Raw genomic sequence first — 15208 nt, forward strand, 5'->3', positions numbered from 1 at the left:
GGCGTTATCTTATACAATTCAAGATCCCCGTGCTGGGCAAACAGGGTTTGAAGCTGTTTGAGCCAAGATTTTCAAGTTATTCACATAATGAAAACCTATACTTTGTTTCGGGCGCATTCCCCCATTCAAATGCATGTAATCGTAGGAAACGCACTGTCTTGACGAAAATAAAGCTTTTTTGTACAACTTCATAAAATAGCTGTAAGTCTTGATAGAAGAGTCAGACACACATATTTACGGCGTTATCTTATACAATTCAAGATCCCCGTGCTGGGCAAACAGGTTTTGAAGCTGTTTGAGCCAAGATTTTCAAGTTATTCACATAATGAAAACCTATACTTTGTTTTGGGCGCATTCCCCCATTCAAATGCATGTAATCGTAGGAAACGCACTGTCTTGACGAAATAAAGCTTTTTTGTACAACTTCATAAAATAGCTGTAAGTCTTGATAGAAGAGTCAGACACACATATTTACGGCGTTATCTTATACAATTCAAGATCCCCGTGCTGGGCAAACAGGTTTTGAAGCTGTTTGAGCCAAGATTTTCAAGTTATTCACATAATGAAAACCTATACTTTGTTTCGGCCGCATTCCCCCATTCAAATGCATGTAATCGTAGGACACGCACTGTCTTGACGAAATAAAGCGTTTTTGTACAACTTCATATAAATAGCTGTAAGTGTTGATAGAAGAAGCATACACACATATTTACGGCGTTATCTTATACAATTCAAGATCCCCGTGCTGGGCAAACAGGGTTTGAAGCTGTTTGAGCCAAGATTTTCAAGTTATTCACATAATGAAAACCTATACTTTGTTTCGGGCGCATTCCCCCATTCAAATGCATGTAATCGTAGGAAACGCACTGTCTTGACGAAATAAAGCTTTTTTGTACAACTTCATAAAAATAGCTGTAAGTCTTGATAGAAGAGTCAGACACACATATTTACGGCGTTATCTTATACAATTCAAGATCCCCGTGCTGGGCAAACAGGTTTTGAAGCTGTTTGAGCCAAGATTTTCAAGTTATTCACATAATGAAAACCTATACTTTGTTTTGGGCGCATTCCCCCATTTCAAATGCATGTAATCGTAGGAAACGCACTGTCTTGACGAAATAAAGGTTTTTTGTACAACTTCATAAAAATAGCTGTAAGTCTTGATAGAAGAGTCAGACACACATATTTACGGCGTTATCTTATACAATTCAAGATCCCCGTGCTGGGCAAACAGGTTTGAAGCTGTTTGAGCCAAGATTTTCAAGTTATTCACATAATGAAAACCTATACTTTGTTTCGGCCGCATTCCCCCATTCAAATGCATGTAATCGTAGGACACGCACTGTCTTGACGAAATAAAGCGTTTTTGTACAACTTCATATAAATAGCTGTAAGTCTTGATAGAAGAAGCATACACACATATTTACGGCGTTATCTTATACAATTCAAGATCCCCGTGCTGGGCAAACAGGGTTTGAAGCTGTTTGAGCCAAGATTTTCAAGTTATTCACATAATGAAAACCTATACTTTGTTTTGGGCGCATTCCCCCATTCAAATGCATGTAATCGTAGGAAACGCACTGTCTTGACGAAATAAAGCGTTTTTGTACAACTTCATAAAAATAGCTGTAAGTCTTGATAGAAGAGTCAGACACACATATTTACGGCGTTATCTTATACAATTCAAGATCCCCGTGCTGGGCAAACAGGTTTTGAAGCTGTTTGAGCCAAGATTTTCAAGTTATTCACATAATGAAAACCTATACTTTGTTTCGGCCGCATTCCCCCATTCAAATGCATGTAATCGTAGGACACGCACTGTCTTGACGAAATAAAGCGTTTTTGTACAACTTCATATAAATAGCTGTAAGTCGTTGATAGAAGAAGCATACACACATATTTACGGCGTTATCTTATACAATTCAAGATCCCCGTGCTGGGCAAACAGGGTTTGAAGCTGTTTGAGCCAAGATTTTCAAGTTATTCACATAATGAAAACCTATACTTTGTTTCGGGCGCATTCCCCCATTCAAATGCATGTAATCGTAGGACACGCACTGTCTTGACGAAATAAAGCGTTTTTGTACAACTTCATATAAATAGCTGTAAGTCTTGATAGAAGAGTCAGACACACATATTTACGGCGTTATCTTATACAATTCAAGATCCCCGTGCTGGGCAAACAGGGTTTGAAGCTGTTTGAGCCAAGATTTTCAAGTTATTCACATAATGAAAACCTATACTTTGTTTCGGGCGCATTCCCCCATTCAAATGCATGTAATCGTAGGAAACGCACTGTCTTGACGAAATAAAGCGTTTTTGTACAACTTCATATAAATAGCTGTAAGTCTTGATAGAAGAAGTCAGACACACATATTTACGGCGTTATCTTATACAATTCAAGATCCCCGTGCTGGGCAAACAGGTTTTGAAGCTGTTTGAGCCAAGATTTTCAAGTTATTCACATAATGAAAACCTATACTTTGTTTCGGGCGCATTCCCCCATTCAAATGCATGTAATCGTAGGAAACGCACTGTCTTGACGAAATAAAGCGTTTTTGTACAACTTCATAAAAATAGCTGTAAGACTTGATAGAAGAGTCAGACACACATATATGTGGCTTTCTCTTATACAATTCAAGATCCCCGTGCTGGGCTAACAGGTTTTGAAGCTGTTTGAGCCAAGATTTTCAAGTTATTCACATAATGAAAACCTATACTTTGTTTCGGGCGCATTCCCCCATTCAAATGCATGTAATCGTAGGAAACGCACTGTCTTGACGAAATAAAGCGTTTTTGTACAACTTCATATAAATAGCTGTAAGTCTTGATAGAAGAGTCAGACACACATATTTACGGCGTTATCTTATACAATTCAAGATCCCCGTGCTGGGCAAACAGGTTTTGAAGCTGTTTGAGCCAAGATTTTCAAGTTATTCACATAATGAAAACCTATACTTTGTTTCGGCAAAATTCCCCCATTCAAATGCATGTAATCGTAGGAAACGCACTGTCTTGACGAAATAAAGCGTTTTTGTACAACTTCATATAAATAGCTGTAAGTGTTGATAGAAAACTCAGACACACATATTTACGGCGTTATCTTATACAATTCAAGATCCCCGTGCTGGGCAAACAGGTTTTGAAGCTGTTTGAGCCAAGATTTTCAAGTTATTCACATAATGAAAACCTATACTTTGTTTCGGGCAAATTCCCCCATTCAAATGCATGTAATCGTAGGAAACGCACTGTCTTGACGAAATAAAGCGTTTTTGTACAACTTCATATAAATAGCTGTAAGTCTTGATAGAAGAGTCAGACACACATATTTACGGCGTTATCTTATACAATTCAAGATCCCCGTGCTGGGCAAACAGGTTTTGAAGCTGTTTGAGCCAAGGATTTTCAAGTTATTCACATAATGAAAACCTATACTTTGTTTTGGGGGCATTCCCCCATTCAAATGCATGTAATCGTAGGAAACGCACTGTCTTGACGAAATAAAGCGTTTTTGTACAACTTCATATAAATAGCTGTAAGTCTTGATAGAAGAGTCAGACACACATATTTACGGCGTTATCTTATACAATTCAAGATCCCCGTGCTGGGCAAACAGGTTTTGAAGCTGTTTGAGCCAAGATTTTCAAGTTATTCACATAATGAAAACCTATACTTTGTTTCGGCGCATTCCCCCATTCAAATGCATGTAATCGTAGGAAACGCACTGTCTTGACGAAATAAAGCGTTTTTGTACAACTTCATATAAATAGCTGTAAGTGTTGATAGAAGAAGTCAGACACACATATTTACGGCGTTATCTTATACAATTCAAGATCCCCGTGCTGGGCAAACAGGGTTTGAAGCTGTTTGAGCCAAGATTTTCAAGTTATTCACATAATGAAAACCTATACTTTGTTTCGGGCGCATTCCCCCATTCAAATGCATGTAATCGTAGGAAACGCACTGTCTTGACGAAATAAAGCGTTTTTGTACAACTTCATATAAATAGCTGTAAGTGTTGATAGAAGAGTCAGACACACATATTTACGGCGTTATCTTATACAATTCAAGATCCCCGTGCTGGGCAAACAGGTTTTGAAGCTGTTTGAGCCAAGATTTTCAAGTTATTCACATAATGAAAACCTATACTTTGTTTCGGGCGCAATTCCCCCATTCAAATGCATGTAATCGTAGGAAACGCACTGTCTTGACGAAATAAAGCGTTTTTGTACAACTTCATATAAATAGCTGTAAGTGTTGATAGAAAACTCAGACACACATATTTACGGCGTTATCTTATACAATTCAAGATCCCCGTGCTGGGCAAACAGGTTTTGAAGCTGTTTGAGCTAAGATTTTCAAGTTATTCACATAATGAAAACCTATACTTTGTTTCGGGCGCAATTCCCCCATTCAAATGCATGTAATCGTAGGAAACGCACTGTCTTGACGAAATAAAGCGTTTTTGTACAACTTCATATAAATAGCTGTAAGTCTTGATAGAAGAAGTCATACACACATATTTACGGCGTTATCTTATACAATTCAAGATCCCCGTGCTGGGCAAACAGGTTTTGAAGCTGTTTGAGCCAAGATTTTCAAGTTATTCACATAATGAAAACCTATACTTTGTTTCGGGCGCAATTCCCCCATTCAAATGCATGTAATCGTAGGAAACGCACTGTCTTGACGAAATAAAGCGTTTTTGTACAACTTCATATAAATAGCTGTAAGTGTTGATAGAAGAAGCAGACACACATATTTACGGCGTTATCTTATACAATTCAAGATCCCCGTGCTGGGCAAACAGGTTTTGAAGCTGTTTGAGCTAAGATTTTCAAGTTATTCACATAATGAAAACCTATACTTTGTTTCGGCCGAATTACCCCATTCAAATGCATGTAATCGTAGGAAACGCACTGTCTTGACGAAATAAAGCGTTTTTGTACAACTTCATATAAATAGCTGTAAGTTTTGATAGAAGACTCAGACACACATATTTACGGCGTTATCTTATACAATTCAAGATCCCCGTGCTGGGCAAACAGGTTTTGAAGCTGTTTGAGCCAAGATTTTCAAGTTATTCACATAACGAAAACCTATACTTTGTTTCGGCCGAATTCCCCCATTCAAATGCATGTAATCGTAGGAAACGCACTGTCTTGACTAATTAAAGCGTTTTTGTACAACTTCATATAAATAGCTGTAAGTTTTGATAGAAGACTCAGACACACATATTTACGGCGTTATCTTATACAATTCAAGATCCCCGTGCTGGGCAAACAGGTTTTGAAGCTGTTTGAGCCAAGATTTTCAAGTTATTCACATAATGAAAACCTATACTTTGTTTCGGCCGAATTCCCCCATTCAAATGCATGTAATCGTAGGAAACGCACTGTCTTGACTAATTAAAGCGTTTTTGTACAACTTCATATAAATAGCTGTAAGTTTTGATAGAAGACTCAGACACACATATTTACGGCGTTATCTTATAGAATTCAATATCCATCCCCGTGCTGGGCAAACAGGTTTTGAAGCTGTTTGAGCTAAGATTTTCAAGTTATTCACATAACGAAAACCTATACTTTGTTTCGGCCGAATTCCCCCATTCAAATGCATGTAATCGTAGGACACGCACTGTCTTTACGAAATAAAGGGTTTTTGTACAACTTCATATAAATAGCTGTAAGTCTTGATAGAAGAAGCATACACACATATTTGTGGCTTTCTCTTATACAATTCAAGATCCCCGTGCTGGGCAAACAGGTTTTGAAGCTGTTTGAGCTAAGATTTTCAAGTTATTCACATAATGAAAACCTATACTTTTGTTTCGGGCGAATTCCCCCCTTCAAATGCATGTAATCGTAGGAAACGCACTGTCTTGACGAAATAAAGCGTTTTTGTACAACTTCATATAGCTGTAAGTTTTGATAGAAGACTCAGACACACATATTTGTGGCGTTATCTTATACAATTCAAGATCCCCGTGCTGGGCAAACAGGTTTTGAAGCTGTTTGAGCTAAGATTTTCAAGTTATTCACATAATGAAAACCTATACTTTGTTTCGGCCGAATTCCCCCATTCAAATGCATGTAATCGTAGGAAACGCACTGTCTTGACGAAATAAAGCGTTTTTGTACAACTTCATATAAATAGCTGTAAGTTTTGATAGAAGACTCAGACACACATATTTACGGCGTTATCTTATACAATTCATAAGCCATCCCCGTTACGGTGTACATTTTAGGACATCGTCAGGTCTCAGGAAAAAAGTTGTCAGGTCTCAGTCTCACACGAAAAAATGTCAGGTCTCAGTCTCACATGAAAAAATGTCAGGTCTTAGTCTCACATGAAAAAATGTCAGGTATCAGTCTCACATGAAAAAATGTCAGGTCTCAGACTCACACGAAAAAATGTCAGGTCTCAGTCTCAGATGGAGGATGCCATCTTGCAAATTTGGAGTAGTGACTTGAGGTGGAGCGACTGTGTAACGCCCCCGCCCACATGACCGCAAACACGCCCCCCTACACTTTTTACGTAGCCCGGCTGCTCGAGGTTTTTTTTGCTGGTTTACCGCGACTGACGAGTCGTTTAATTAAGGTAAATACAACCATGTTACTGTTATAAAAAAGACACACAGTTTATGATCTTTTAGTTCTAAAATCACTCTGTTGTTAATTCGTTTGCTAGATTAGCCGCTAGCATACGCACTGTGTTGGAGGCTTGTTGCTAGCTAGTTAGCGATGCTACACACCTGCTACTCTAATAGTCTGTGTTATTGAAGCATTCAGCACTCCTTAGGTTTTGTTATACATTTTTAGACAGCGATGAGATCATCTGCACACTCTACAGAAGCCCAGAGCTACTGTTAATATCAAAAATATAATGCTGTCCTTTGAGATTTTAACATAAGACTGTGAGTGTAATGGATCTAAAACTGTTTAAATCTCTACATCCTGGTAACATGGAGACTTTAAAAACATCAGCAGAACGTCTCAGTAATGTAGTCTAATTTGTTCTTTTCATTTAATAATAGAGTCCATATTATATCAACAGCTACATTCGCCCTGGAGAGAAACTAGTGAGGGAGACCATCAGGACCAAGCTGGGTTTCCTGGGTCCAGAGGTTTGGAGAAACTTCTTCCCTTTCTTTCATCACAGCTGTCCTGTGCCAGAAGTTCTGTTGACCCACTCAAAAAGGCATCATTTAAGAAACACCAGGAAGACTGAAGCTCATGGCAGTGATCAAGCAGGACTCATGATCTTCACCAGCAGCTCCCTCACAGGGAAATCTTCAGCACTCCTCCGTAGGCCTGCCCCAGGAGATGGATAAACCCAGCATTTCATGAACACTGTGATGAGACCTTTGCTTTGTGTAATGTTATAAATACTCGGATACTCCCCAAAGGCTCCAGACTTTTATATAAATATATGATATTCAGTCCTGTAGAAAGTTATATATTTAAAAATATATGATCCTCTCTGGTTACTCTGGTATGAATAACTCTGAATCACTTTATGGTAAATAACACACTGTGTAAAAAAACTGAATGAATTCCAGATGACAAGTTTGTAGTTCAACATACAAATGATGACCTTTGACCTTCATCAGGTTTTATTTAATTGTGTTAGACAAAATCTCATATGCTCTTCATGCAGCTGAGTACATCAAGTGTTTAAAACGGAAGCTGTGCAGGTCTGAGATACAAACTGAGGTCCTGTTAATGCTGATATATAGTGACACAGTTACATGAGTGATTAATCCTTTTGTTTTCTTGTCTTTAACTTTATCAATAAAGCTGCAGCCTTCACTACAGCACATGTGGTACTCTAACCTTTGTACTGTTTTCATCAGTTCATTTTACAGTTAACATATGAACATGTTGGATGATCTGTCTGCTGTCACTCAATGGGGCTGAGGTCTGAATCTGAGGGCAGCTCCTGTAATCACAAAGACAACAGAACCATCAAACTCAGATATAAATTTATCCCTCAAAATTGAAATAAAGCTGATTCTTCTGTCCTCACACACTCAGGATCTGAAGTTCTTCTCTTACATTTTTTCAGTATTACAGTACACTATAGTACTTTAATCCATAGTTCCTGATTAATGAGGAGTTACTTTAGTACAAGCTTTTAAAAAAAATGTTACTGTCTTTACAGATGTGGCAAGAGACTGAAAACATGCTGTTGTTTGCACATATTTAATATTCAGCTCTGCACAGGAGCTGAAGCAGGGTGCAGCCTGTTGCTTTTACAGTATAATACTTGTAATAAAAGTAAAGTAACAGTAATTAGTGACTGAGCAGCCCGGGGCGTTTCGCTTGATTTCTTTAGTAAATGCATTCACCTGCAAAGATTAGCTAAACGAACCCTGACATCTTAGCTAGCTAGGTCTCAGGACCTAGCTAAGGACGGTAGTTACGGAGTAGCTTACAAACACATTTAACTTACCGAAATAGTGCAGCGGGGCCTCGGGTCCTTCTGTCGGGTAGTCCAGTTTACTGAAGAACACCTCAGGCTGTCAGGTTAAAACATTCGGTTGTGTTTTCGAAGCGTAAACGCTGGCCCTCCTCTCAGAACGTACGCTCTAGCTGCTATTCCCGAACAGAGATACGCAAGTTTCTCCATGACTGCAGCTGTCACTACAGTCATTGGTGGGACGTGAAAACAGCGCCACCTGCAGGAAGTGAGTCTGAGACCTGACATTTTTTTCATGTGAGTCTGATACCTGACATTTTTTCATGTGAGACTGAGACCTGACATTTTTTCATGTGAGTCTGATACCTGACATTTTTTCATGTGAGTCTGATACCTGACATTTTTTCATGTGAGACTGAGACCTGACATTTTTTCATGTGAGTCTGAGACTTGACATTTTTTCATGTGAGTCTGAGACCTGACATTTTTTTCATGTGAGTCTGATACCTGACATTTTTTTCATGTGAGACTGAGACCTGACATTTTTTCATGTGAGTCTGAGACCTGACATTTTTTCATGTGAGACTGAGACCTGACATTTTTTCATGTGAGTCTGAGACCTGACATTTTTTCATGTGAGTCTGAGACCTGACATTTTTTCATGTGAGACTGAGACCTGACATTTTTTCATGTGAGTCTGAGACCTGACATTTTTTCATGTGAGACTGAGACCTGACATTTTTTCATGTGAGACTGATACCTGACATTTTTTCGTGTGAGACTGATACCTGACATTTTTTCATGTGAGACTGAGACCTGACATTTTTTCATGTGAGTCTGAGACCTGACATTTTTTCATTGAGACTGAGACCTGACATTTTTTCAGTGTGAGTCTGATACCTGACATTTTTTCATGTGAGACTGAGACCTGAACATTTTTTCATGTGAGTACTGAGACCTGACATTTTCATGTGAGACTGAGACCTGACATTTTTTCATGTGAGACTGATACCTGACATTTTTCATGTGAGACTGAGACCTGACATTTTTTCATGTGAGTCTGAGAGCCTGACATTTTTTCATGTGTAGACTGAGACCTGACATTTTTTCATGTGAGTACTGAGACCTGACATTTTTCATGTGAGACTGATACCTGAAATTTTTCATGTGAGACTGATACCTGACATTTTTCATGTGAGACTGATACCTGACATTTTTTCATGTGAGTCTGAGACCTGACATTTTTTCATGGAGTCATGAGACTGACATTTTTCATGTGAGACTGAGACCTGACATTTTTTCATGTGAGACTGAGACCTGACATTTTTTCATGTGAGACTGATACCTGACATTTTTTCGTGTGAGTCTGATACCTGACATTTTTTCATGTGAGACTGAGACCTGACATTTTTTCGTGTGAGACTGATACCTGACATTTTTTCATGTGAGACTGAGACCTGACATTTTTTCATGTGAGTCTGAGAGCTGACATTTTTTCATGTGAGACTGAGACCTGACATTTTTTCATGTGAGTCTGAGACCTGACATTTTTTCATGTGAGACTGATACCTGACATTTTTTCATGTGAGACTGATACCTGACATTTTTTCATGTGAGACTGATACCTGACATTTTTTCATGTGAGTCTGAGACCTGACATTTGTTCATGTGAGACTCAGACCTGACATTTTTTCGTGTGAGACTGATACCTGACATTTTTTCATGTGAGTCTGAGACCTGACATTTTTTCATGTGAGTCTGAGACCTGACATTTTTTCGTGTGAGACTGAGACCTGACAACTTTTTTCCTGAGACCTGACGATGTCCTAAAATGTACACCGTACCCCGTGCTGGGCAAACATGTTTTGAAGCTGTTTGAGCTAAGATTTTCAAGTTATTCACATAATGAAAACCTATACTTTGTTTTGGCCGAATTCCCCCATTCAAATGCATGTAATCGTAGGAAACGCACTGTCTTGACGAAATAAAGCGTTTTTGTACAACTTCATATAAATAGCTGTAAGTTTTGATAGAAGACTCAGACACACATATTTACGGCGTTATCTTATAGAATTCAATATCCATCCCCGTGCTGGGCAAACAGGTTTTGAAGCTGTTTGAGCTAAGATTTTCAAGTTATTCACATAATGAAAACCTATACTTTGTTTCGGGCCGAATTCCCCCATTCAAATGCATGTGATCGTAGGAAACGCACTGTCTTGACGAAATAAAGCGTTTTTGTACAACTTCATATAAATAGCTGTAAGTTTTGATAGAAGACTCAGACACACATATTTACGGCGTTATCTTATAGAATTCAATATCCATCCCCGTGCTGGGCAAACAGGTTTTGAAGCTGTTTGAGCTAAGATTTTCAAGTTATTCACATAATGAAAACCTATACTTTGTTTTGGCCGAATTCCCCCATTCAAATGCATGTGATCGTAGGAAACGCACTGTCTTGACGAAATAAAGCGTTTTTGTACAACTTCATATAAATAGCTGTAAGTTTTGATAGAAGACTCAGACACACATATTTACGGCGTTATCTTATAGAATTCAATATCCATCCCCGTGCTGGGCAAACAGGTTTTGAAGCTGTTTGAGCTAAGATTTTCAAATTATTCACATAATGAAAACCTATACTTTGTTTGGGCGAATTGCCCCTGCAAATGCATGTAATCGTAGGAAACGCACTGTCTTGACGAAATAAAGGGTTTTTGTACAACTTCATATAAATAGCTGTAAGTCTTGATAGAAGAAGCATACACACATATTTGTGGCTTTCTCTTATACAATTCAAGATCCCCGTGCTGCGCAAACAGGTTTTGAAGCTGTTTGAGCTAAGATTTTCAAGTTATTCACATAATGAAAACCTATACTTTGTTTCGGCCGAATTCCCCCATTCAAATGCATGTAATCGTAGGAAACGCACTGTCTTGACGAAATAAAGCGTTTTTGTACAACTTCATATAAATAGCTGTAAGTCTTGATAGAAGAAGCATACACACATATTTACGGCGTTATCTTATAGAATTCAATATCCATCCCCGTGCTGGGCAAACAGGTTTTGAAGCTGTTTGAGCTAAGATTTTCAAGTTATTCACATAATGAAAACCTATACTTTGTGTCGGGCGAGAACTCCATTAAATGCATGTAATAGCAAGAAACGCACTAACGTGGTAAAATAAAGCGATTTTCATCAACTTCATGAAGTCACCTCTAACTTTTGATAGAAGATTCAGACACACATATTTATGGCTTTATCTTTTAGAATTCAGTATCTCCGTGCTGGGGAAAAAGGTTTTGCAGCTGTTTGAGCTAAGATGTTCAAGTTATTCACCAAATGAAAACCTATACTTTGTGTCGGGCGAGAACTCCATTCAAATGCATGTAATTGCGGGAAACGCAGTCTTGGCGAAATAAAGCGTTTTTCATCAACTTCATAGAGATAGCTGTAAACTTTTGATAGAAGACTCAACTTCATGAAGTCACCTCTAACTTTTGATAGAAGACTCAGACACACATATTTATGTCTTTGCCTTATGGATTTCAGCATCTTCGTGCTGGGGAAAAAGGTTTTGCAGCTGTCTGAGCTAAGATTTTTAAGTTATTCACAAAATGAAAACATATACTTTGTGTCGGGCGAGAACTCCATTAAATGCATGTAATAGCAAGAAACGCACTAGCGTGGTAAAATAAAGCGTTTTTCATCAACTTCACGAGTCACCTCTAACTTTTGATAAAAGACTCAGACACACATATTTATGTCTTTGCCTTATAGAATCTAGCATCTCGGTGCTGGGGAAATACGTTTTGCAGCTCCCAGAAGCCTACCGTCAAAAATTTAGGAAGTGTGAAAAAACTGCCAGTAAGACGTTTGTGGAGTTTGCCTGTGAAAGGAGTCGCTTGTTTGAACGATGGTTGCATGCCAGCAAAATCAAGGATCTTGAGGGGCTTTTGTAGAGGAATTCAAAAAATGTTTGCCGGACCAAGTAGTCTTTTTTCTGATTGAGCAAAAGGTGACGTCACTTGCTAAAGCGGCAGTGATGGCTGACCACCACCAACCATATTCATTATTTTACATCGTTACATACACCCCCCTTAAATTCTGTTAAACTCCAAGCCAGTTCAAAGGAGTATCAAGGGCCAGAAACAAAACAAACTATGAACAGCAGGTGCTTCAGGGTGAAATCAATAAATCATTAATATTAATCGTCGTCGATACAGAATCCTTTTATATAAAAGTGTCAAGATATTGGGTGGTACCAAGCCCAATACCTTCAACAGACTAGAGAAGATGCCATCTACACCTCCTTAACATCACATATAAGAGTACACAAAATAATACCCCAAAATCACATACTGGACCACCAAAAAAAATAGGTCAAAAGATACATGAAACCAAGTTAATTCACTTAAATTTAAAACATACTAGTCAGAAATGCAAAAACTGACCCTGAAACAGAAGAAGTTTCCTCAACTGCGCCGCCATCTCACAAATCAGTCTCTTGGGAGGCCTAAAACTCCTCCCATACCTAGTGGTAGCTAGCCCATCCAAGCCCGCCTGAATACTCTGAGGCTGTGTGCAAATAGCAACATCTAGGTCAACATCAGCTATGGGAGCTACAGGAGCCACGGCAACAGGTTCAGAGCGTTGATGGAAAGCAGCATCACTGATCACGGGAGCAGGCAAGGGGGACTCACTAATGGAGTTTTCAAACATTTCAGCGTTAACTTAAGGGCACCCCGTGAAGTGATAGAGCCGCTGTGATAGAACCATTGCTCGGGTCCACATCGCAGAGAGAGAATGGCGTCTCACGTTGAGACGCCATTCTCAACCTTCAACTTCCACCGGCTCATCATCAGCGAGACCCTGTATCGCCGGCATTTTCCGTAGCCAGTCCAGTGTCCTGTCATGATGATCCATCTGTGTTGACTTCACAGACCCTTGGTCATCTCCATTATTCGGAGTCCCTCTGCCCAAGTCAACAAGGGAGGCCGGGCTCCCCTCCACATCTAAGCCCAGGAAGTTAACAGGGAGAAGGAGGTTTCTGTGTACAACTTTTTCCTTGCCTGTATGGCTCTCTCTTATCCTGTACACATTGATCCCAGACCTAACTGACACAACATCATAAGGCGTGAGATCCCACTTGTCGGCTAACTTTCTTTTTCCCCTTTCACCACGATTGGCCAACAACACTCTATCACCTACAGCCAGAGGTGAGCCTTTGACTTTACGGTTGTAGAGTCCGGCATGGCGCGCTTGCTCACGAAAAAGCATGGTTCTGGGCAATCTGTGAGGCATCAAACAGGTCTTTCTGCAACCGTGAGACAAACTCATGGTGGCTGATCACATCATCATTTTGCAGCACATGTTGGAACATTATGTCAACCTGGAAGCGTGGAACTCGCACAAACATGACATGAAAGGGGGCCAAACCAGTCGTCTCATGCACTGTGCAATTGTAGCAGAACGGCTTGGCTGTTGGAGGGAGAGTCCTCAGCATATTCCCAAGTTGAACCGTTCAGTGCCCATAGGATGGTATGGCGTAGTATGCAATTTCTGCACACCTGCCATCTCTAAAAGGTCCTTTAACAGTCTGCTTTCAAAATTTGACCCCTGATCCGAATGAATCCTCTTAGGAAAGCCATAATCACAAAAGAAATCATCCCACAACCTGCGCGCTACATGTTCGTTATCATGGAGGCTGAGGAGGACTTGAACCTTCAGGCTATCAGGATAACAAACTGGAAAATCTTCTTGCTCAAGATGTGATGCTTTATCACCCTGTAAAGGATGCCGTTCTGTACTTTAAGCTTCTTCCACTGCCTCAGAAGCCCACCAACGCCACCTGGTTCTGAAGCTGCTTCTCGCCCAGTAGCCTTCCTTTTTCTTCGCACATAGAGAAGGACTCTGTTTATTGCCTGATCTTGTTGTTGAAGACTCGAGAGCTGGCTTTGTGGGAGAGGAACGACAGGGTCCTCCTCAGGAAGCTGTGGGTTGGGTGGGTTGACATTGGTCAAACCATGGTCACACTGCGCACTCAGCACAGCTGACACCTCATCAGCATCGATCGAAACCCCTCTCGCTCTGAGTGCGGAAGTGACAGTCAAGGTGGCGGAAGTGACAGTCAAGGTAAGCGACTAATGTTGTAACTGACGTCAGACGCCGGAGATTTTGGCGGAAAATTAAAGCAAATGGTAGTTTAGATTTGAACAAATTTCTTTAAGCTTCAGTATTACCAAATACACTTTTCAATTGTCTCATAACTAACAATATTTGCCTAAATTATCTCCAACACCCTGGAGAACAACGGGGAGAGTTTAGACGCTCTCCAAGATTATATTGATCAGTGCTTTCAGGATCTCGTGATGAAGAAGGCCCAGAGTGCAGCTTCCCCGGCCAAATCTGAGACGCCGTCGTCGAAAAGACAACGCCCGGCAGATTCCCCCGGCACAACATCGCCAGCTGGCAAAGATATTGCCGACATACTGGAGTCAATCGACAAGCGATTGTCCAGTTTCGACGCAAGGCTGTCCCTGGTGGAGATTCTTCACCGGGAATTTAAATGCTTGCGAGAATCCCTGGAGTTCAGCCAGCAGCAAGTGGAAACGCTCGCTGCTGAAAATGCCACGCTAAGGGAGTCGGTGAAATCTCTCACAGAAAATGTTACCCAGCTCAATAGAGAAAATAAAAAAATAAAAGAAACGGTTATTGATCTACAAGCTCGTAGCATGCGTGATAATCTAGTATTTTCTGGTATTCCAGAAGCCGCTGGAGAGG

The sequence above is a fragment of the Neolamprologus multifasciatus genome, chromosome 9 (genome assembly GCF_963576455.1).
Source record: "Neolamprologus multifasciatus chromosome 9, fNeoMul1.2, whole genome shotgun sequence".
Taxonomy (NCBI): Eukaryota; Metazoa; Chordata; class Actinopteri; order Cichliformes; family Cichlidae; genus Neolamprologus; species Neolamprologus multifasciatus.